A 23,560-nucleotide genomic window follows, 5' to 3' on the forward strand; every position below is an offset into this window, starting at 1 on the left:
TTAGGTGCACTTTTCAGAGATTTTTGTTGCTTCCATCCTGGGGCCCAGAACTGAGCCATGACTACAGATGTCAAGTACAACATCCTGCAGGAAGTGGGCCGTGGCAGCTATGGGGTGGTGTATGAAACAGTTGTTAATCAGACTGGAAAAAAAGTGGCAGTGAAAAGAATGCTTTGTAATAGACCTGAAAATGTGGAATTGGCTCTGCAAGAGTTCTGGACTCTTCAGAGTATTCAAAGCCAACATGAAAATGTGATTTGGTTGAAAGAATGTATCTTGCAAAGTGGTCAGGCTTTCTAACCAATGAGCCACCACTCCAATAAGTCAGATGACCAATTACTGCTCATAGAGACCTGTCTCAAAGGTTGTAGAAGTGTGGATCCCAAGTCAGCTTGTTACCTTTGGTTTGTGATGGAGTTTTGTGACAGAGGCAACATGAATGAGTTCTTGCTGGCCTGAAGTCTAGATTCCCAGCTGAACAAGAGTTTGATGCAACAAATGAGCCTGGCAGTGGCTTTCCTGCATAGAAATCAGATTGTGCACAGAGACCTGAAGCCTGATAACATTCTGATCTCAAATAGCTCTGGAGGGCCTGCGTTAAAGGTAAAGGATGAAGAACTCTTCATCTTTCTCTTGGTCTGATGGGTAACATTATGAAATTTCTATTTCAATTCAATAAATGTCTAAAACTCATATACCATATGTTTCCCACTGTATTGAGTATTGAGGAAGTTACAGAAAAAATACTAAATCCTCAAAGAGCTTACTATCTACTTGGGGAGTCTGTGCAATTAAATCCAGGACTTAAATTGAACTGTAATATAGCAAGTACCAAAAAGAGTTATATAAACAATATAAGTGTTATAGAAGTTCAGAGAAGGGGCATCATTGAGAGATGGAGTGACCAGGAAAGGCTTTGAGGAGGAGATGACATCAGAAATACAAGTAAGAGTGAAGAATATGTAAGAATTGGATAGAGAGAGAGAGAGAAGATTAGATATAGCATTCAGTTGGGAAACTGAATCACCAAAGCAGTGATTGCCATGGCATATTTAAGGGATAATGAAGAGAGTGGTAGAATATAAAATTGAATAGTTAAGGTAAGCCAGATTATAGAATATCTTGAAAATCTGTCTGCTAGGGCCTGTCCACCTTTCACAACTGGCATAGGAATAGAAGTAGAGAGAGATGACAGCTATTAGTGAATTATACTTCACAAAGTGTGGTAAAGGGAAAGTTGATAAGAGGGTCATTGGGCATGGGAGGCAAATGAATGGTGGGAATGCATAGCACTCTCTACAACCTCAATCATTGTTCAAGACTAGCTTATGAGCTTGCAGCTTGTACCCAGATATTGATTTCCCTCTCATATCTACCATGATACTGCATTGATTTATACTTTAAAGTTTGCCTTTAAAAATTGCCTTTGGGGGGGCGGAGCCAAGATGGCGACATGAAGGGATCAAGTCTTAGGAGCTCTCTGATAAAAACTCATAAACTAAGGACTCTAACTAAACTTTCGAGAGACAGAACCCACAAAGGGACCCAGTGAGGCAGTTCTACTCAAGGTAACCTGGAAAAGAGCAGAAAGGCTCTGCTCCCCGGGGTCGGAGGGGTGGCCCACCAGAGCCAAAGAACTTCAGCCTCCCGGAGGCAGCCCCAGGGTGCTGGGAGCTGCTGCTCACCACCCCGGGGAGCACCAGCACAAAGTAGGGGAACAGCAGGGGACCTCTGCCAGAGCGAGCAGGTGGAGCCCAGCCCTCAGGGCATACAGCCAGCAGCTTGGTCTTTCAGCAGCCCAAATCCAGGAAACAGAAGCAGGGGAGCTGGTAAGCAGGAGCCCCCAGGGCATGAGCCCATTGAACTGAGGGAGGGGAGTGAAGAGAGACTGCCGAGCTCTGTCCTCTGCCTCTGGAACAGGACTCTGGGGCTCTGACCACATTCAGATCCTGATCCCAGTCTAGGCCCCCCAATAGAACAACAGGGCCCCCCCACCTCGGCCCCATGGCAGAGGGGGGCGCTTATGTTCATTCACAGACCAGGAGGGAGGACAGAACCTCACACACTGAGACCCTTGTGGGAGTGTCCCAAAAGCTCAGGAAGCACCCCCAAAAAAACAGGCTTAGGCTGGGAAAATGAACAAGCAAAGAAATAAGAGGAAGACCATTGAGAAATATTTTGCAAATGAGCCCACAAAGGATCAAAATACTCAGTCTGAAGATGAGGAAGCACAAGCTCCTATATCTAAAGACTCCAAGAAAAAACAGGAATTGGGCTCAGGCTATGATAGAGCTCAAAAAAGACTTTGAAAATCAAATGAGGGAGTTGGAAGAAAAACTGGGAAAAGAAAGGAGAGAGATGAAGGAAAAACATGAAAATGAAGTCAGCAGCTTAGTCAAGGAAATCCAAAAAAATGCTGAAGAAAATAGCATGCTAAAAAACAGCTTAGGTCAAATGGATAAAACAGTTCAAAAAGTTATTGAGGAGAAAAATGCTTTAAAAAGCAAAACTGGCCAGATGGAAAAAAAGATAAGAAAATTCTCTGAGGAGAATAAATCCTTCAGACAAAGAATAGAATTCAGGGAGATTGATGAATTTACCAGAAATCAGGAATCAATACTTCAAAACCAAAAAAAATGAAAAATTAGAAGAAAATGTGAAATATGTCATTGAAAAAACAACTGATATGGAAAACAGACTTAGGAAAGATAATTTGAAAATTATTGGAATACCTGAAAGTCATGATCAGGAAAAGAGCCTTGACGTCATTTTCAAAGAATTACTACAGGAAAATTGCCCTGATATTCTAGAAGCAGAGGGCAAAATAGAAATGGAGAGAATCCACTGATCCCCCTGAGAAAGAGATCCCAAAAAACCAACCCCTAGGAATATTATAGGCAAGTTCCAGAACTCCCAAGTCAAAGAGAAAATATTACAAGCAGCCAGAAGGACACAGTTCAAATATCGCGGAGCTGCAGTCAGGATCACTCAGGATTCAGCAGCATCTACATTGGAAGCTCGTAGGGCTTGGAATACAATATACCGGAAGGCAAAAGAGCTTAGAATGCAGCCAAGAATGAACTACCCAGCAAGGCTGAATGTCCTCTTCCAGGGAAAAAGATGTACTTTCAATGAACCAGGGGAATTTCAAAGGTTCCTTTTGGAATGGCCAGAGCTGAACAGAAGGTTTGATCTTCAGATACAGGACCCAGGTGAAGCATGGAGATTGGAGGAGAGGGGGGGAAATATGAGGGACTTAATGAGGATGAACTGAATGTATAGAAGAATGATACTGATAATATTCATATGAACCATCTCAGTTAATAGAGCAGGTAGAGGGAGCTTTTATAGTTGAAGCACAGGAGAAAGCTGAATTCGAAGATAAAATATGGTGTAAAAATGGAGTCAATAGGAAAAAAGGGAAATGGAAAGGGAGAAAGAAAAAGGAGAGGGGAAATAGTCCAAGATATTTCACATAATAAGATTTTTTTTTTATTACAATGAGCTATTGCAATGGTATGGAAGGGGGGAGGCAAGGGGGAATGAGGGAACCTTTGCTCTCATCAGAGATGGCTAGGAGAGGAAACAGCAAATATACTCAATGGGGTATAGACATCTGGAGTAAGAAGGAGGGGGGGGAGCAGGGGGAAGGGGTGGGGATGTGAATAAAGGAGGAGAGGATGGACCATGGGGGGACAGTGTTCAGATATAATACATTTTCTTTTTTACTTCTTGCAAGGGGCTGGGATTGGATGGCCTGCCCAGGACCATAGAGCCAGGTGGATTCTGGGCCTAAGGGGTAGTATGGGGGCTCAGGGCTTCTTGGCCCCAGGACCAGGGATCTGTCTACTGCGCCACTCAGCGAAGCTACAGCAGAGTCAGAGTGAAAGGAGAGAGAAAATATAGTACACGGTAGTGGAGAAATAAGAAAGGAGGGAGTTGCGATCAGCAATGGCAACGTTGGAAAAATATGGAAGTAATTTTTGTGATGGACTTATCATAAAGAATGTGATCCACTCACGACAGAGTTGATGGTGTGGGAACAAAGACTGAAACACATTTTTTGTTATTATTATTTGGGGGAGGGTGCAGGGCAAGTGGGGCTGGGTGGCCTGCCTGGAGCCACATAGCAGAATGATTTTTGGGTGTCTGAGGCCGGATTTGGACCCAGGTGCTCCTGGCTCAAGGGCCAATGCTCTGTCTGCCACCCAGCCACCCCTACTATTATTACTATTTTATTTTATTTTGGATCTTTTTTTTTCCTTTCTTTTTGGTTTTTGCAGGGCAGTGGGGATTGGGTGGCTTGCATGTCACATGGCTGGGTGATTGTTGGGTTTACGAGGCTGGATATGGACTTGGGTGCTCGTGGCTCCAGGACTGGTGCTTCGTCCATTGTGCCACCTGGCCATACCTACAATTATTACTATTATTTTTTTTAATTTTAATTTTTTTTCTCTCCCCTTTACTTTTTCACCCAAGCAAGTCTATCTATATTCATGGGGGGAGGGGTATTTTGTTTACTTGTAAACAAGTATATTTTATTAATGTAAAAAAAACATTTGTACGAAATGAGAATAAAAAAATAGAAAATAAATATAAAAAAATTAAAAAAAACGATGGCAGGAAAAAAATTGCCTTTAAAAAAACTACTTTAGGAAGGCAGATTATAACTTAAATGGTTATCTTCACTCTCTCGTACCTTGTCACATTGCTATACTTGATTATTCCCTTATATCCCTTCTCTGGTTTTACTCATATACTGCTAAATATGGGAAGTCATTCAGTTGTATACACTACAAATTTATGTTATTTAAGTTCAGCAGGTCTTGCACTATAGCACGAAACATTCTTTTATTCTTCCTTAATTGATTCTCAACCACATTCCCCACAGTGACTGTTCAGGCCTCTTTTCTGCTCAAGCATTTTCCCACACTCTCTCATCCTATTCTCAGCAAAAAGACTCTGCCTTAGACTTTACTAAGAAAATAGAAGTTGATTGTCTTGAGTCCTTTCCCTTCCTCTACATCTCAAAAGCCTTCCTATTCTCTGTTCTTTTAACTTAGAAACTCTAGTTTCTGATGAAGTGGTGACTCTTCTTACCAAGACAAGTTCATCTACTTGGATTCTTGATCCCATTCTTTCTCATCCCTAAAATAAATTGCCCTGATAATCTTCTCTCTCACTCTAACCTTCAGTTTTTCCCCTATTTACTGACTCATTGCTGCCCATGAACATGCTCATTCCTCATTCTTAAAAATCCTTACATGATTCTACCATCCTCCCAAGCTGTTGTTTCATGTCCATTCTTCCTTTAACCAAACTTCTAGGAATATTTTTGCTTCTATCCCTCTCTTTCTTTTTTAGTTCCTTGAAATCTAGAGACTGACCTTGTCATTAAATTGAAATTACTTTCTACAAAGTTACTAGTATTCTTTTACTGAAGCAGGCCTTTTCTCAATCCTCATCCTTGACCTCTCTGTAGCATCTGACTCATTTGAATACCCATTCCTCCTAGTTACTTAAAGTTTTTGTGATTCGACTCTCTCTTAATTTTTCCTTCTATTTGTTGGACTTGTCCTAAGTTCCCTTTACTTGATCATCATCCAAATACATCTTAACTATGAATTTATCCCAAATCTTCTTGCTCTGTTCTCTTGTTCATTCTCTCTCTCTCTCTCTCTCTCTCTCTCTCTCTCTCTCTCTCTCTCTCTCTCTCTCTCTCTCTCTCCCTCCCTCCCTCTCTCCCTCTCTCCCCCCCCTCTTCTTTTTCCTTCTCCCCCTGTCAAACTCTCAATCCTTCAAATGTTATCTCTTCACAGATGACTTTAACTTCTTTTTGTCTAATCTCCATTTCTCTTCTGAACTCTACTACCAAATCACAAGCCTAACTTTTGGACATTTTGAATTGAATATGTCACATGTTTCTCAAACTAAACATGCCCAAAAGCAGAATTCATGATCTTTCCCCTCCAGAGTTTCCTATTTCTGTCAAGGAAGTGCCATTCTTCCAATTACCCATATTAACAAGATGGATATCATCCTTAATTCTTCACTTTCCCTCACTCTTAACAGTTGCCAAGCTTCATTGATTCTTTTTCCAATTCTGTCCCCTTCTCTCCACTCACATGGTCACCAACTTCGGTTTAGGCCTCATTACCTTTTACCTGGTCTATTGCAATACCCTACTCATTTTCCCTGCCTCAAGTCTCTCTCCTTTGATCCATTCTTCCCATAACTCTCAGAGGGATATTTCTAAAGTAAAGATATGATCTTGTCTCTCTCCTACTCATTAATCAATCAACAAGTATTCATGTACCAGACACTATGATCATAATAAATCCTAGTGATTTTCTTTTACTTCCAAGATCAAATTCAAACTTCTGTTTTTGACTTTTAAGGTCTCTGCAACTTGGTTCTAACCAATCTTTCAAGCCTTCTTATTACATTTCTCCCCTCCTTGTATGCTTTGACCCAGGAAAATAGACTTTCTTGTTTCTCAAACACATCATTCCATCTTATTTTTGCCCAAGCTGCTTCCTGTGCTTGTCATGTCTTCTCTCCTCATCTCTGTCTCTTTGAATTCCTACTTTCTTGCAAAGCTCAGGTCAAATGCCATCTTCTCTAATAAATCTTTCCTTATCTGTCCCAGGTAGTCCGCCCTTCCCCTAATTTTATATTTATGTTGTATTTGCTTATTTGTGTACATGACTCTCTTGATAGAAATAAAGGCAGAGAGTCTTTCATTTTTGTCTTATTATCACCAGTGCCTACCATAGTGCCAGATGCATAGAGGACATTTAATAAAGGTTAGTTGGTAATTTCTGTAATAATATTTGAGATTAAACATTCATCAGTTTATAAGATAATAGATTTAGAACTTGGAAGAATCTTAGAAGCCATCTAGTCCCACCTCTTCATTTTACAGATGAGGACATTGAGTCAACCTTGAGTCTTTTCTTCTGTAGTTTGATTTCTTCAAAGAATCTTCACAGGACATGGACTCAGTATTGTGACCCTGTTTACTCTCTTCTGGACATTATCCATCTTATTGGTATCCTTTTCCAACTATAGTGCGTGCCCAGAACTAAAATACCACTCCAATACTTTCTTATTTCTGGAAGCTAGACCTCTTTTACTGAAGTCCAAGATCATATTCCCTTTTTGGACTGCCACATCACACTATTGACTCATACTTAGTTTGCAGTCCAATAAACCTCCCAGATAAATTGCTATCTAATCATGTCTCCTCCATTTTATACTTGTGAAATTGATTTATTTGAACTGAAAGATAAGGCTTTATATTTATGCCTACTGAATTTTATCTTATTAGATTTGGCTCAATGTTCTAGCCTGTCAAAATCTTTTTGAATCTGGACTCTCTCATTCAGCATGTTAACTATCTCTCCCAATTTTGTGTCATCAGCCAATTTGATAAGCATGCCATCCATGTTTTTGTCCAAGTCATCAATAAAAATGTGAAATAGTACAGAGCCAAGTATAGATTTCTGAGGCATTCCTTTTGAAAACTTCTGCCAAGTTGACACCAAAGAATTAATGAGTCTGGCCATTGAACCAGGATTCAGTCCAACTACCTATGTCACCCATCCCACATATCTCAATCTTTCACATAAATACTTTTATATACACACAAACAATTTCCCAAAGTCTAGATAAATTATATTGGTGACATTTCCAGTGTAGTAACCCTTTCAAAAAGAAAATTAGAGGATCATAGATCTAGGAAGGAGTTCAGAAGTCATTTGGAATTAGTTTCATTTTACAGATGACAAAACTGAAACTCAAGAGAGCTTATGTAATTTGTCCTATGTCAGGGTAGGGTGGGGATTTCAACCCTGGTCTTCTGAATCCATAGGAAGTAAACTTTTTGGTTTGCTCTTTGAAGGATAGTGCCATTGTTGGTAGTAGGGGACTTAATATGGGATGGAAGATGATTAAATTCAGTTCTGAATATGTGAGTTTGAGGAAATGTGATAGTGGAATAAGAGCTCAATTTAGACCTTTGTTACTGAATGGGCCATGGGTGCACAGAGAATGCTGGTCTGGTGTCAAAAACTGAGTTCAAATCTACCCTCAGTTACTTGCTGGGTAACCCCAACAAACCACTTAACCGCTCTTTGCCTCAGTTTCTTCAACTTGAAAATGGGTATGATAAGATCACCTATCTTTAGGACTGTTGTGAAGATTGAGTGAGCTCAGCTTGTAGTAGCTGCTTAATAAATGCTTCTCTCGTCATTTAAAGCTCAATCCACTCTCTGGCTTCTGTTTCTTCTTTTATAAAACAAAAAGATTATTACAATTATATCTCTGTGGAAAAGTCCAGTCATAGTTTGACACATAGGACTGGAGCCCAAGTGAGAGATTACACTTGGAGATAGCCATTTATATCCCTGGCATAGTGGTGAGAGCTAAAGTCCTGAAGATAAATGAGTTTCCTAAAACAGAGTATTAAAAAAGAGATCTGGGATCTAAAGAGAATCCATAGTTAGGGCACAGGCAATGAAGGAATTTATAGAGCATTTATTTATAAAGCATTTACTCTGTGACAGACATTGTGTCAAGTGGCTTACAAATATTATCACATTTGAGAGGAGTATCAGAGAAAGAAGAGAACCAGGATAGTAATGCCAAAAAAGTGAAGGATGGTGAGAGTTTCGAGAAGTGGTTATTTGTGACAGATATCTGAGACAAGGAGTATGGAAAATGAGAAAAAGACTTACTATTTCTCAAGAAGGGCAGTCACTGGTGACTGGAGGTAGTTTTATGCAGTAGAAAGAATACTAACTTGGAGGCAAAGAATATCAGTTGAAATCCCTTAAGATTGAACCAGACTACATGTATCCCATAATCATCCAAATTACTATACAAAGAGGTCTCCAAATCTCTCTGTGTTTGATACCACTAGATAAGGGGACATTTGAGAATCCTTCCAGCTCCACATCTATGATCCTAAGAAGAGAGTAGTATAAGTGGATGTAGTAGTCATATTTCAGAAGGTTCAGGGTAAATGACAATGCAGAAGTAGAGGCAATGTTTTATGAAGTGTGATAATGACAGGAAATAACAAAACACTCTAGTTTCATTGCCAAAAAAACTCCATGGACAAGTGGTCTATGAAATTGCATAGAATCGGACATGACTGAACAACAAATACAGGGAGTAGAGAAATATCATGGTTAATGGTTGGAGTTATAGGGTCAAGTTGCAGGCTCTTCATTTAAGAGAGGTAAGGTTTGTGGACTAGAAAAAGTAGATGCTTAAGCAGGAAGGCATGAGCATGGAGATCATCAGTTCTCTTAGGAATCAGGAAGGGTTGGGTCCAAGGGACAGAGGGAGATTTTTCTTAGAGAAAAAAGAGAAACATGAAACAGTTCAATTAGATGATCTAGGGTTTACTAAATTCTATAAATGAATGGGTCCTTTGATCTTTTTCAGACCCTAATAAAAAAATGAAAATGGGTAGTGACACTTACAATTCTGCTTCATAAAATTTCACATCCCTACTCTTAATAGTGGCTTTCTAGTTTTTCTGTCTTATTTCCCCTGATAAATTGTGAACTTTCTTAGGTTCATGGACCATGACTTTATGTCCCACACAGTGCCTAGGACAATGTCTTTGACTTATTGGATACTCCATTAAATATATGTATAATGAATTAATTCAGTAAACATCAAGTCCTTGGTATGCATAAGACTATTATAGGCCTGGCGGCTAGGTGGTGCAGTGGATAAAGCACTGGCCCTGGAGTCAGGAGTACCTGGCTTCAAATCCAGTCTCAGACACTTAATAATTACTTAGCTGTGTGACCTTGGGCAAGCCACTTAACCCTGTTGGCCTTGCAAAAACCTAAAAATAAGAAAAAAACTATTATAGGCCGAGGCATACAGAGAAAAAAAACAGCCTACTCTCTAGAAGTTGTTGACTTTTTACCTAAGAGTTGGGAGTAGTGGTAGTGGTATAGGAATGAATCTTTTGAACATTATTAAACAGTTTACTGTTTTATACTTTATGGTTTACAATACATTTTTCTGATATTAACTCTGTAAAGGGGTTCATTACACTTTTCACTAATTGGAAATCAAGCCCCCCCCCCCCCCCCCAGCTTGTCTCTCATCACATGAGTTAGTAAGAAATGTCTTAAATCTAAGTTTTTCTGGCCCATTTTTACATCATTAGGTTGATTTTTCTAGCATCAGTTCCCCTCTTTTTCACAAATATAAGGAAATTGGAGACTCAGGTTATTTAGCTCATAAGAGCTGTAGTGCTAGTAGACTGATTTAATTCTATGATCTTATTGAGGATGTTTGTGCTGTCAGTGAATATTCATCATGGCTCATCAGTGACGCTGGCTTCAGAAACAGGATGTGACATCTGTGTTGTCAATGAGTCTTGTAGTTGAAATTCTTTATATGCCAGAATTAAGGTTGGATTGCTTTGTAGACTTTAATTTTGAGACCATTTTTTGCAAACCTCTAAAGGACATCTTGCCCTTTTCGATTCTGTAGACATGTAATTCTTGATTGCTCTTTTATTGGGCAATTTAATACCTGGTAGAATTTGGTGATAGTAGCTAAGCTCTGTATTGTTCTTTTTTTTTTTTTTGCAAGGCAATGGGATTAAGTGGCTTGCCCAAGGCCACACAGCTAAATAATTGTTAAGTGTCTGAGGACAAATTTAAACTCAGATACTCCTGATTCCAGGGCTAGAACTCTATCCACTGCACCCCCTAGCTGCCCCTAAGCTCTGTATTGTTGATGAAAACTTTTGACTGTAATGGTAATTCACATTTATATAGTACTTTGTATTTATAAAGTATATGCATATAGCATTTATAAATAGTTAGCAACTCATTTGTTGCTTACAAAAACTCATAAGTTCCCTCCATTTTACAAAAGAGGAGAGAGAGGATCAGAATTTAAATAATAGTTTACATTTTACAGATGAGGAAGCTGAGACAGTTAATTAGATGACTTGCTCAGGGTCATGCCACTAGTATATTTTTGAAGTCAAATTTAAACTCAGGACTCCAGGCTCGGCACTCTGCATTGTGCCAACTGGCTGCCATTTAAGCAGCCAGTAAGTGGCTGAATTTGAACTTGAACCAAGATTTTGGAATTCGAGGTCTAATTCAATTTCCATTGTACCATATTATTTCCCTGCTACTGGTGGGATAGTTTTTTCCCCCCTCACATGCTCACATTCACACACACAAATATTCATGGTGCACCATACACTTTTATTGATGAATACAATATATTGTCTATATAAACAATGGTAAGGGTGTTGGACCTAGAGTCAGGAAGACTCTTCTTCCTGAGTTCAAATCCAACCTCAGCTACTTACTAGGTGTGTGCCACCGAACAAGTCATTTTTTTGCCTCAGGTTCCTTGTTTGTAAAATTATCTGGTGAAGGAAATGGCAAACCACTCCAGGATCTGTGCCAGGAAAATCCTCATGGGGTCCTGAAGAGTTGGGTACAACTGAAACAACTAAATAACAACAAGACTGGTTTGCTTTGTCCTGTAACTCTTTTCAGTAGCCAAAGAAATTGGAAGAATACCCCCTGGGTTTTGGATTTGAGTATCAGAGATGGGAAACAGAATGATTTGGTACTTTCTTTCTGTTCTTCCTATGAGTCTGTCTCTTGCAAGTCTGTAACCCTCACTAATTCTCATCAAGTTTTTATCTCAAGTAATTGGATTAATGAAATTGTGCCTATGTGGTCCTTGTGTTGCTATCTTCATAATTAGTTCTCAGTGGAAGTTGTTATAGTCATGATCATTCTCAGTAGGAAGAAGTCTGGGCAGAGCTCTAGAAATTAAGGTCTTGCAATCCACATGAAACAAGAAATTTGATGTGGAGCCTGACAGATTCCTACAGGAGAATTTTGCAGAGATTGTGAAGAATCACAGAGTAGAAGTTTTATTTGGCAAGTTGGAGAAGCCTGGATTGGGACTGAGTGTGTGAGGTGAGGTTAGGTAAAAGGGAATGTCAATTAATTTAAAACTCTGAAGTCAAATCAATAAACACTGATTGAGCGCCTACTCTGTTAGAGATACTTAGAATTATCTCAGAAGAGTGGGATGTCATATCATATCATGGGAAAGTTTGAAAGTGCTCTTGAGAATAATTTGATTCTAAGGGAAGTCCTCCATGTTCTTTCAATGTATCTTTCTTTCCTTAAAGATCAATTTTGTAATGCCTCCAAAAGTTTATCCTACTATGATTTACCATTATCCATTCATTCACATTTGTTCATTCATATGTTCTTTGCATTAAGGAATAAATTATAGCTACTGAGAAATATATAAGGTTGACATTCTTGTGAGGTGTTTTCAAATAAAGGCTGGATGGAGTTATAGAAGGGATTCTTGTTCAGGTGTAGCTTGGAGAAGTCCCTCCTCCTGACTAAGAGTCTGTGATTGACTCAGTAGAAATTTAGTATTGACTTTGCCATTGATGATCTATTTAGTCATTAGACTGAATATTTATATGAGGATGTTCTCAGATAAGCTCATTCTATTCCTATTGGTTAAATGCAGGATAACACAGTTTTTATTGTATGTTTTAATAACTGCTTAATCAGGATATGTAATCTTAATTATGCATAACTGAAAGAGTTCCAAGAATAATGTTTTTCTATATGGGAAACCGTGGACCTCCTAAAGTTTTACTATAAGATTTCTAGAGGTTAAAGCAACTGAAGCTAAGTTTATTGGGTAGGCCCCTTCTATTTCAGGGACATTAAAATTTTTGTGAGAGAAAGAGGAATTTATTGCAAAGTGATATCCAAGTATTACTAGTTTCTTCTGGAACTAGAGTTGCATTTTGCTTCTTCTCAGTGAATAAGAACTTATAGATAGATTTACACAATTATAAAAATAATTTTAATATAATTTTAGGTCAGTTAAATTTTAGGACTACCAAAAAGGACTGAACTTCAAATCTTAAAGTTCTTCTATTTGTTCCCTGAATAACAATGGGCAACTCCTTAAACCTCTTTAGTTTTCACTTTTCTCATTTATAAAATGAGTAGATTGGGAATAAATAACCTCTGAACTTCTTTCTTAATTCTGTATCAGTGACCCAATGATACTTCTGAATACCTGGAAGATCTTGGATTTCATCTTCTTTGACCTTCCTTGGGGGCAAAATTAAGGAGTACTATTTCTTTCCCCTGCCCCACTGTATCCTGGATCTTGTTAGTTCCCTATTCCCTTTCCTCTTCTGGAATAGTGTCCTAATCACCCACTCTGTCAGCTGCAGTCTAGCCCAGTTCAGATTTAGGGAATCTCAAATCTGTTTCCTCATCTGTAAAACAAAGATAGAGGGTACCACTATTCTTTTGGTTCCTCAGGGTCGTAATTTTCAACTCTTCATTCTCCCAAACTCTTCATGGTCAATCAGTTGCCACATCTTATTGATTCTCTTAACATTTATTGCATCTCACATGCCCACTACATTTTTGCTTGAAGTTCTAGAATAACCTTTAAATTGATGCCCTTGCCTTGGGTCTCTTTCACCTAATATAGACTTCTAGCCTATCTTTTCAAGCTTATTGCTTTGCTGGGTCTTTTTGTTTGTTTGTTTGTTTGTTTTTTTTTTTGGCCGGAACCCTCCCTGAAGCTGAGGATACAGTGACAAAAAAGGAAAAAAACTCTTGCCCTCAGGGAGCTAATAGTCTATCTGAGGAACTGACAAACCCAAAGATAAGCAAAAGCAAAACAAATGAAAAGTAAAAGTAAAAAGAGCTAAGGAAATGGCACTATTCTTTATGCATTCTACAATTCAACAAAGTGAACTTGTTTCTCACACAATCTTCCATTTCCTGTCTTGATGTCTTTAAAGGCACAGGTAGACTGCTCACCAGGCCTCCTCCCATTTTCTTATATCTTCTCTCTGTTTCTTTCTTAGTATCCTTAACTCCTTCAAAGTTCAGTTCAAGCCACTTTCTACTTGAGGATCATTACCTTAACTTTTAATTTTGCATTGACTTTGAATATGTTTTATATTGACTTTGAAGATATTTTGTATTTAATTTAAATAGATTTTGTATTTACTTATTTCTATGGTTATTGTTTCTCCTGATAGAATGTTGGCTCCCTAAGGGCAAGGGTTATTTTATTTTTGTCACTGTATCCACAGCATCAGGGTCTAAAATTGAGGCTATTTACCAAGAGCTTTCCTTTTCCCCTTTCTCCTTATGTCTTTCAGATGTCTTTGCCTAGTATGTCTTCCTTCACCTTTGAAGAGGTGGTCTTTCTTGCCATGGCAAACACCCTTGTATCATGTCCTAATCTGGTTTCTATCTTCTCCAAGTAGATAGTTCATTCTATTATTCCTTCTGTCTTCTTGATATTCTCTTCCTATCTCCTGGTTGCCTCTCCACAGTCTATAAACATTTCTGTCTCATCGTTAAAAAAAACATTCTCCTTTGATTTGACCACCCCTATTAGCCATCATCCTTTATTTTCCCTCCCCCTTTTTGACTAAACACTTTGAGAAAGCCATCTACAATGGCTGTTTCTACTTCTCCATTCTCTCCTTCTCTGTCTTCTGATTTCATCATTCAATTGAAACTACTGTCTCCAAAGTTACTAATGATTTCTTAATTGTTAAACATAATGATTTTATCTCTATTCTTATCATGTTTGATCTCTCCAAAGTTTTTGACCCTATTGATTATTCTGTTCTGAATACTTTCTCCTGTCTTGGTTATTGTGATGTCACCATCTCCTGGTTTTTCTTCTTTTTTCTCAGACTTATTTGCTGCATCTTCATCCAAGTCATGCCTGTGAGTACCACGGTATTCTTGGACTTCTCCTCTTTTACCTTTATTTCAGTGATTCTCAAACTTTTTGGTCTCAGCATTTTTTATATTCTTAAAAATTATAGATCTCTCCCAACCCCGATATCAATGGATAATTTTTATTTTAGAAATTAAAATATCTTTATTATGAAAATAGTTTTATTTCATGGATTTACCGAAATCCATGAATCACATTTTAAGAATCTTGGTATATTCTATTTCATTTAGTGATCTCATCATTTCCCATATATTCGATAAGAATCTCCATAAAGTTGATCCTTAGCTCTATCATCTAGCCCTAACCACTTTCCTGAACACCAGTTTTATGTCATCAACTTTTGGGCATCTAGAATTAGGCATTTTGACTCTCTCCTTGACCAACTGCTTTGTTTCTGTTAAGGGTATTACAATCCTCCCAGTCACCTAGGCTTTCAGCCTAAGTATCATCCTTGACTTTTCTTTCACATTCACTTCACTATCCAGTTTGTTGCCAAAACATTTCCCCCTTCACACTATCTCCTCTATATATCCTCTTGTCTTTCTCTAGCTACTACACTCATTCAGGCTTCCTCTGTTATGATACCCTCCTAATTGGTCTCTCAGTGCTAATTCACCCTATTGAATTTCATCCTTCTTTCATCAGCCTCTTCCTAAAATACAGGTCTGACCATGCCATTTCCCTGCCCAGTGAATCCCAGTGATTCTCTATTACCACCAAGATCAAATTTTCTTTTAGACTTTTAAAACTCTTTCATTACATTTTACTCTTTTCTTCATTCTCTACATTATAGTGATACTTGATCTAATTGTCTTTTGCATCTATAGGTCTATACTTGAATTAAAAAAGGTTCATTTATTGATTATATTCTTAGTTTAGGGGAACTTTGGGATATGAGCACCACATCAGTCAAGTGAGGTGATTTGACTGAGATTGATGAGGTTTAAGATCCCTTTTTAACCTGCTTTTCATTAGCATTGAACAGGCTGTGATGTCATTGTTATTCTCTTTTTTGGGGGGGGGGGGTTTGTAAGGCAAATGGAGTTAAGTGGCTTGCCCAAGGCCACACAGCTAGGGTAATTACTGTCTGAGGTCGGATTTGAACTCAGGTACTCCTGACTCCAGGGCAGGTGCACTGGATGCCATTGTTATTCAAAGGCAAGTTCAAAAGATGTTCTTAAGCACAATAACATTCTTTATATAACTTTAAAAGTGGGTGATACCTGTATACTATGGATAAATTTCTAGCTATCAATGGATAAAGTGCCAGGCCTGAAGTCCAGAAGACTCTTTTTCCTGTGAGCGAATCTGTTCTCAGACACTTACTAGCTTGTGTGACTCTGGGCAAGCCATTTAAAAGATTTGCCTCAGTTTCCTTATCTGTAAAATGAGTTAGAGAATGAGCCAGTATTTCTGCCACGAAAACCCCAAATGGGGTCACAGAGTCAGACATGATTGAAAAAAGAAAAAAGACTAACAACAAATTTTCACATTGGAAATCTTTTCATATTTAATTGAGTAACAGCATCCACTTTGTCCTTGAGCTACATAATGAAAAGAGAAGGCAATGTTCAAGGGTATAATTTTAATCAAAGGGAGAGGAGATATAGGGGTATTGAGACAGTAGAATTTCCAAGGAGATCATAGAAGAAGATTCCACTTTTGTCCACAGAACCTAGGTCAATTATAGAAAAGGGGGCATGTTGGAGAGAAGAATATCCTTTTTGAAGTTCTTTCTAGTAAGGTGTCATGATCAGTTACATAATTCCCAATTGATTTGTTGGAAATACAGGTCTAAGTCATTTAGATCTTCTCAATTCACTTGGTAGCCTAGAGATCTATCTCAGTGAAACAGGACATTTTCATATTTGATCTAATTAATTACCCTCATCTTTTTTTTTTTTTTTAGGTAACAGATTTTGGCCTAAGTAAAATATGCCAGGGGAGAGTGAATATAAATATATAAATCAGCACCGGTTTTCTTCTGCCTGTGGTTCAGATTTCTATATGGCCCCTGAAGTATGGGAAGGCAGCTATACAGCTAAAGTAGACATCTTTGCCCTTGGGATAATTTTCTGGGCCATGATTGAAAGGATTACTTTCAGGGAGGCAGATTCTAAGAAGGAGTTGCTTGGTGAATTGCCTTTCAGACATGAATCTAATACTATTCTTTTAACATAGCCTAAAATTGCATTAGCTTTTTTGGACTGCTATATGTTATTGCTGACTCCTATTGATCTTGCACTTCACTAAATCCCTCTGAGGAAATCTCTCCTGACTGCTTCAGTCTATGGTGATGGCTTTCTCTTTGAAATACAAAATATTTATCACTGTTTTACCATTCATTTGACACTCAAAATGGATTATTCAATGCACTGCTCTTTTGGGGCAGCTAAGTGGTGCAATGGATAGAACTCTGGGCCTAGAGTCAGAAAGACTAATCTTCCTGGGGTCAAATCCAGCCTTAAAACACTACTGTGTGAATCTGAGAAAGTCACTTAATCCTGTTTGCCTTAGTTCCTCATCTATAAAATGAACTAGAGAAAAAAATGGAAAATCACTGTAATATCTTTGCTGAGAAAACCCTAAATGGGGTCATGAGGGGTAGACACAGCTGAATAATAGCAATCTTTTTATATGTATTTTTATCTTATTAAGTAGATTGTAAACCCAATGAGTATAGGGACCCTATCCTTGATTGTACTAATTTGAATTGAATGACTAATCTTCCCCCAATATATCTTTTTTTTAATGATGCCAGTTTTAAATAGATTTTATTCTCCAGGACAAGAATTGCATTTCCACTTGTTTACAATATTAATAAAGTACAGTGCTGTTCACTTCTTTCCATCTGTACACATTCACTTATTCAAAATGCCCAGATTTACACAGTAGCTTAAATATCTAATTTTTAAACTGCTATTGCCTTGTCTACAAATTTGAATCACTCAGTTTTTGGAAAACTGTGTGTAATGCTCATTCTAATGGTGCATTTAGTCTACCTCTTCAAAGGTCATTCCAGAAAAAGCACCTCCAAATCAGACTGCTCTACCTTCTTGGGAACCCACCAGGAATGCCTCCTGGCATTCACCTTGTACTCTAGTACATTTTAGTAATGATGGGGTTGCAGATCTTCTCCAGTTCTTTCTGCTGATGCTGAAATTAGTTCTCAGCAGTCAGGCTCTAATCCAGCCAGTTGATTATTTCATTTCATTTGTCAAGAATCTTCTGTTTATCTTCATTGTCAGTTTTGCCTTGCAGTTTGTCATCCTCTATCATAATCTTCAGATTGAAAGCATAAGATTTAAGGGAATTCTTGGAAAATGCCTCATCTCTCTGCTTCTCATCCTCAGCCTTCTATTTCTCAGCCTTGTGGACCATATGCTCATTGTCTTTTTTGCTCAGATGTCCTTTTCCATTGGTGAAAGTGAGCTTGTTCTCTTTGCCTGTACTCTTATCCACAGTAGAAACATTGATGATGCCATTTGCATCAGTGTCAAATGTTATTTCAATCTGAGGAACAACCTTGGGTTCTGGGAGAATTCCTGTGAGTCTAACTTGTCAGGCAAGTTGTTATCTTTTGTCATGGCTCTCTCCTTCATAAATCTGAATAAATCAGACTGTTTCTCTGAACAGGTGGTAAAGGTCTGTGTTTCCTTGGTGGGGATGATGATTTTATGTTTGATCAGAGGTGTCATAACTCTACCAACAGTTTCAGTTCCAAAGGAAAAGAAGTGATATCCAAAAGCAATAAGTTTTGCACATTCTTAGATTTATCTCCAGACAAAATGGCAACCTGGACAGCTACACCATAAGCACCAGCCTCATCAGAATTGGTACTCTTGTTGAACTTGCCATTCTGGATTTTAGGATGTGAATAGAACTACCCACCAATGTCATGAATCTGTGATTTATCTAGCTTGGCATCTCTTAATGCCTTTTCTACAGGGTCGAGAGTGCCACAGAAGAGATTAGTTTTTACCTCTTTGAAACGAGCTCAAATGATTAGGTATAGAAGTTGATACTTTCATAGAGGGAGTCAATCTCAATACTGGTCTGGGTATTGGAACAGAGAGTAAACATTCACAAGCAATATAAAGACAACAAACAGCCCTGTTCTTACTGATGTCCTCTTGTTCTCCTGCTTGAATTCAGTGGTGGTTGCCAAAGTCCTTTCTATCCAAGTGGATCTCCCCAGCTATGGACTTGAACTCAAAGAAACTTTCTTCATTGGTAAGAATGGAGGCAACAAAAGTACCACCTCCACGGTAAAAAATCAATACATTTCTCTTGGCACCAATCTTTTTGTCTAAGCCATAAGCCTTAGCAGCAGCAGTGGACTCATTGATGATTCAGAGCACACTGAGACCAGTAATGGTTCCAGCATTTTTGGTGGCATGATGTTGGGAATCACTGAAGTAAGCTGATACTGTGACCATAGCCTTTGTGATAGTCTTCTGTATTGTGATTTTAAATGAGGTTCGGATTCGTTCCTGCAAATGACACTCTCACTGACACTCGTAAAGAATGAAAGTATTTTAATTACACAACACAAGGAGTAGATTGATTACAATAACATCCAATACAGCAACTAATACATTAAAGACAATGGGTTAGTAATACTATAATCAAAGTAGAAGAAAAAGATAAAGATAACATCACCAATTTGGGGGAGCACAAACTCTGAACAGTCCATGGCTGGGGGGATCCCAAGTTCTTGTCCATCTTTTCTGTTAAGTCCTGGCTTGGGAAAGAAAGGAAGAAAGAAGGAAAGAAAGAAAGAGAGAAAGAAAAGTCCCAGGCAGAATCAATTCTCCATGGGTGAGATTCCCGCCAATGCTTGGAGCCTCAGAGTATGTATCAGTGGAGAACAGAGAAGGCTAGATGCTAATTTAGTTGGGAGGGAGTTCCTTTAATAATAATATGGGAAAAGCCTACAAGTTTAGCAGTTTGAAGACTTCAAGGAAATGCCATAGGAGGCCGGAAGATTTTACTTTGAATAAGGTCAATACTGTGAGAATAGCCAGTTCTCCCCAGTACTACCTGTGCATTCCAAGGAGTGGCTGGCTGGCTCCTGGAGTCTTTGAAATGCGGCCAAATCACCTATGGAATGTTGGGGGGGGGGAGGTAAATTCATGAGGAAGGCACATCCTCATACAGGCTCAAGAGAACTTACTTATAAGAAAACTTCATTTTCTTATTCATCTTCCCAAGTTAAACTTCTGCAATTTCTTTCATCTTGGTCAAACCCATAGAGGACACTTCTTTTGGGTAAAAGCTTTTTGCTTTGCCCTTTGTACTCCCCTTGGCCCTCAGGACTGCCTGTGTCAACATGAAAGGTCAATTCTTCATGTCTTACTGTATAACTGCATCATCAAATCTTTGACCAAACAGACATTTGACATAAAAAATTGTCTTGGTGGGTTTCATTGCCACTTGATTCTTTGAAGTCTCACTGATTAAACATTCCATATTAGAGAAGGCAATGTAGTTGGTATAGTCCTCTTTCCTTGTTCATTAGCAATAATTTCCATTTTCCCCATGTTGGAAGACTCACACACAGGAATAAGTGATGCCAAGATCAATACCACTTGTGGGTCCCTTAGACATGGTTGCTGGGGAGTCTGGAGTTTTAGCTGACCACTGTGGAGAAAAAAAGGCTGCTGCTGTGCTGTGTCTCACATAAAACCCCAAGAATGGCCTATTATTTGTATTCTTTTTCTGAGGATATCTTTACTTTTTTTTCTTTTCAAAGTGAAACTATTTGAGGAATACCACCTAGGGTCACCTCCATGCCTTGATGAGCTAGTGGAGTGAGGCTTTAATGAGGGCACAATAGCTGATTGATACTTATAATCTGTAAAAAAAATCATTTTTTAACTTAACACTATTTTTAAAGTAAAAAAATGTTCATTAATTACATTTTTAAAGGAGAAAATGAGGACATCTCGGGTGAAAAGCCTAAGAGGAAGATGCTGAAGATAAAATCTAAGTATTTTAATTTAAGTTCATCTTTGGTTCAAGAATTAGAGTAATGGAATTAAAAAGTATTATTAGAAACTTAACATTCAACAAAAGTAATGAAATAAACATAAAATTCTTCATAAATCAATTGTATCTAACAACAAAGAACCAAATTAATAACAAATGACAAATGAACAAATAAATACTTTTGTTCTATGTCCCCTTCCAGGTGTGCAGTAATATTAACTTTGCCTTTCAATTCACTAAATTTGAGATGATAGGTACAGACTTAACTGAATTTTGGTCTCAGATGGAGGTCCAGATCAGTACTTTTTTTTGAAAGGCAGATTGGGTTAAGTGGCTTGCCCAAGGCCACACAGCTAGGTAATTATTAAATGTCTGAGACTGGATTTGAACCCAGGTACTCCTGACTCCAGGGCTGGTGCTTTATCCACTGCCCCAACTAGTCCTCCCTGTTTTTGGTATACTCTTGATTGATTTTTGCCATTTGGTCAGTGTAGGAAGATGTGCTACTTAAGTCTTGTCTTTAATTGATTTTCTTTTAATATCTATTGCAATTACTTATTATTTGGTCTAAGATTAGTTGTAACCTTTGAGGCTGAGTTTTATGTATTGCCATTTATATTTTTCTTTTACATGTAGCATCTTTGAATTATTAAGAAACAGCTTACTTTTTTTCCTTTCCTATCCCTTACGTTGTTCTTAGGAACTTACATATGTTAAGGGAAGGACATAATTCCAATTGGGGAGGCATTGCTTGAGAACCCAAGTATGGGGCTGCATATTCCCTTGAAAAAAAAGAGATCCATCCCAAATGATATCTGTAGGCTTCTCCATGACATGTTGGCTTTTAACCCCAAAGAACGACTAGATGCCTTCCAGCTTGAAAGTCGTATTAAACATACTTCCCATGGGGAAAAGACCTAATGTTCCAGATCTTCAAAGTAAAATATATTCAGGTAGGTAAATTTTAAGTCCTTAAAAGTGTTTGGTTATTAAGGGAAGAGGGTGAAGGAAGTAAAATCCACTGGATTTGTTATTAAAGAACCTGGGTTTGAATCATGGTTTTGGTACTTACTGTGCAATAAGTCAGTTAACCTCTATGGACCCCAGTTTCCTTATCTGAAACATAGGTGAAAGACTACATGATTTCCAAGGTCCCTTCTAGTTCCAACTTCAATGATTACAGCTTCTGGATTATAGTTCTTCCATTAATAGATTGGGTTCTGTTGAAAGATCTCAAAGTGTTATTTGACTGTCATCTAATCTAGATAAATCTATTCCAATGTCTTGTGAGTACCTCAGGAAACTCAACAAAAATCGAATTCATGCTATGCTCCCTTCCCTTAACAACCCCCCAAATATCAAAACCTACAATTCCTCTAAACTTCTGTTTCTGTTATTTAGATTTGCAACTTTGAAGCCATTGATTCTTTGCTCATCATCTGTAGTCACTCACCAAGTCTTATAAATTTTATTGCCACTTCTCTTTCACCTAGCTTTTTTCCATAAATATGGCCACCACCTCAGTCAAGATCTTCCCCTCTCTCCTGGACATTACTTTCACCTCCCCTTAATTGCCTTTTTGTTGGTTTCCCTGTTATTTATCTCTCCCCCCATAAATCTCGACACCAAAATAATTTTCTTTTCTTTTTTTTTCTTTATTTTATTTTTAGGTTTTTGCAAGGCAAATGGGGTTAAGTGGCTTGCCCAAGGCCACACAGCTAGGTAATTAGTAAGTGTCTGAGACTGGATTTGAACCCAGGTACTCCTGACTCCAAGGCCGGTGCTTTATCCACTATGCCACCTAGCCACCCCTCCACTATGCCATCTAGCCACCCCAATAATTTTCTTTTAAATGGAGGTCTAACCACGTTTGACTATTACCCCAGGAACTTCAAAGATGTTCTCTTACTTTTAGGATGAAATACAAACTTCTTAGCTTGAATTTAAAGATCATTATCATCTGTTTAAAGACTAATCTAGTTTCTAGATTTATTTTATATTATTCCCCTTTATGCACCCTACAGTCCCACATATCTACTACTCCCCAAACCTGGTATTTCTTCTTCTGCTCTCCTCACAAAGGTATCAGTCTTTGCCCACATTGCATCACATACCTTTAATCTACTCCCTTTCTACATCTACCTCTTAAAAACTTTATCTTCCTGGTGCAGCTAGGTGGTGCAGTGAATAGAGCACTAGCCCTGGAATCAGGAGGACCTGAGTTCAAATTTGACCTCAGATACTTAATAATTATCTAGCTATGTGATCTTGGGTGAGTCACTTAATCCCATTGCCTTGCAAAAAAAAAAATCAAACAAAAAAACTTTATCTTACTTCATGACTCAACTCAGGTACCTTTTCCCATAGGATTTTTTTTGTTCCCTTTTAGTTATCAGGGCTCTTTTTCACCTTAAATTATCTTGTCTTTACTTATTTATGTACATATTATATTCCCCAGTATACTACCTGAATTTCATGCAACAAATATATATTAATTGTCTATTATGTGACATATATAGTGTGGGGGTCCAGCCTCTGCGGGGTCCTTGGAACCTGACAGGAGAGATAGTCAGCGAAATGAATTGAGTCAACAAAGGGGTAAAGGCAGGAGCAGGTTGACTGACTGTCAGCTGCTTAGATTTATTTTTATAGTCTCAGAATCATATCAAACAAGCAGACTGAAATCATTTCCTTGGTTACAAAAGTGTACAATTTTCATCATTAATCATATAGTTCATATGGT

General features: G+C 38.2%; 1 long non-coding RNA gene and 1 pseudogene across 1 annotated transcript in view; both read left to right on the forward strand.

Moving 5' to 3' along the window:
• LOC141504291 (uncharacterized) overlaps positions 1 to 23,560 on the forward strand; it is a 116,989-nt gene that overhangs the window by 21,613 nt on the left and 71,816 nt on the right. The gene's annotated exons all lie outside the window — the stretch shown is intronic.
• On the forward strand, positions 58 to 21,738 carry LOC141500701 (serine/threonine-protein kinase PDIK1L pseudogene; annotated as a pseudogene).

This window comes from Macrotis lagotis, chromosome 1, assembly GCF_037893015.1.
Source record: "Macrotis lagotis isolate mMagLag1 chromosome 1, bilby.v1.9.chrom.fasta, whole genome shotgun sequence".
NCBI lineage: Eukaryota > Metazoa > Chordata > Mammalia > Peramelemorphia > Peramelidae > Macrotis > Macrotis lagotis.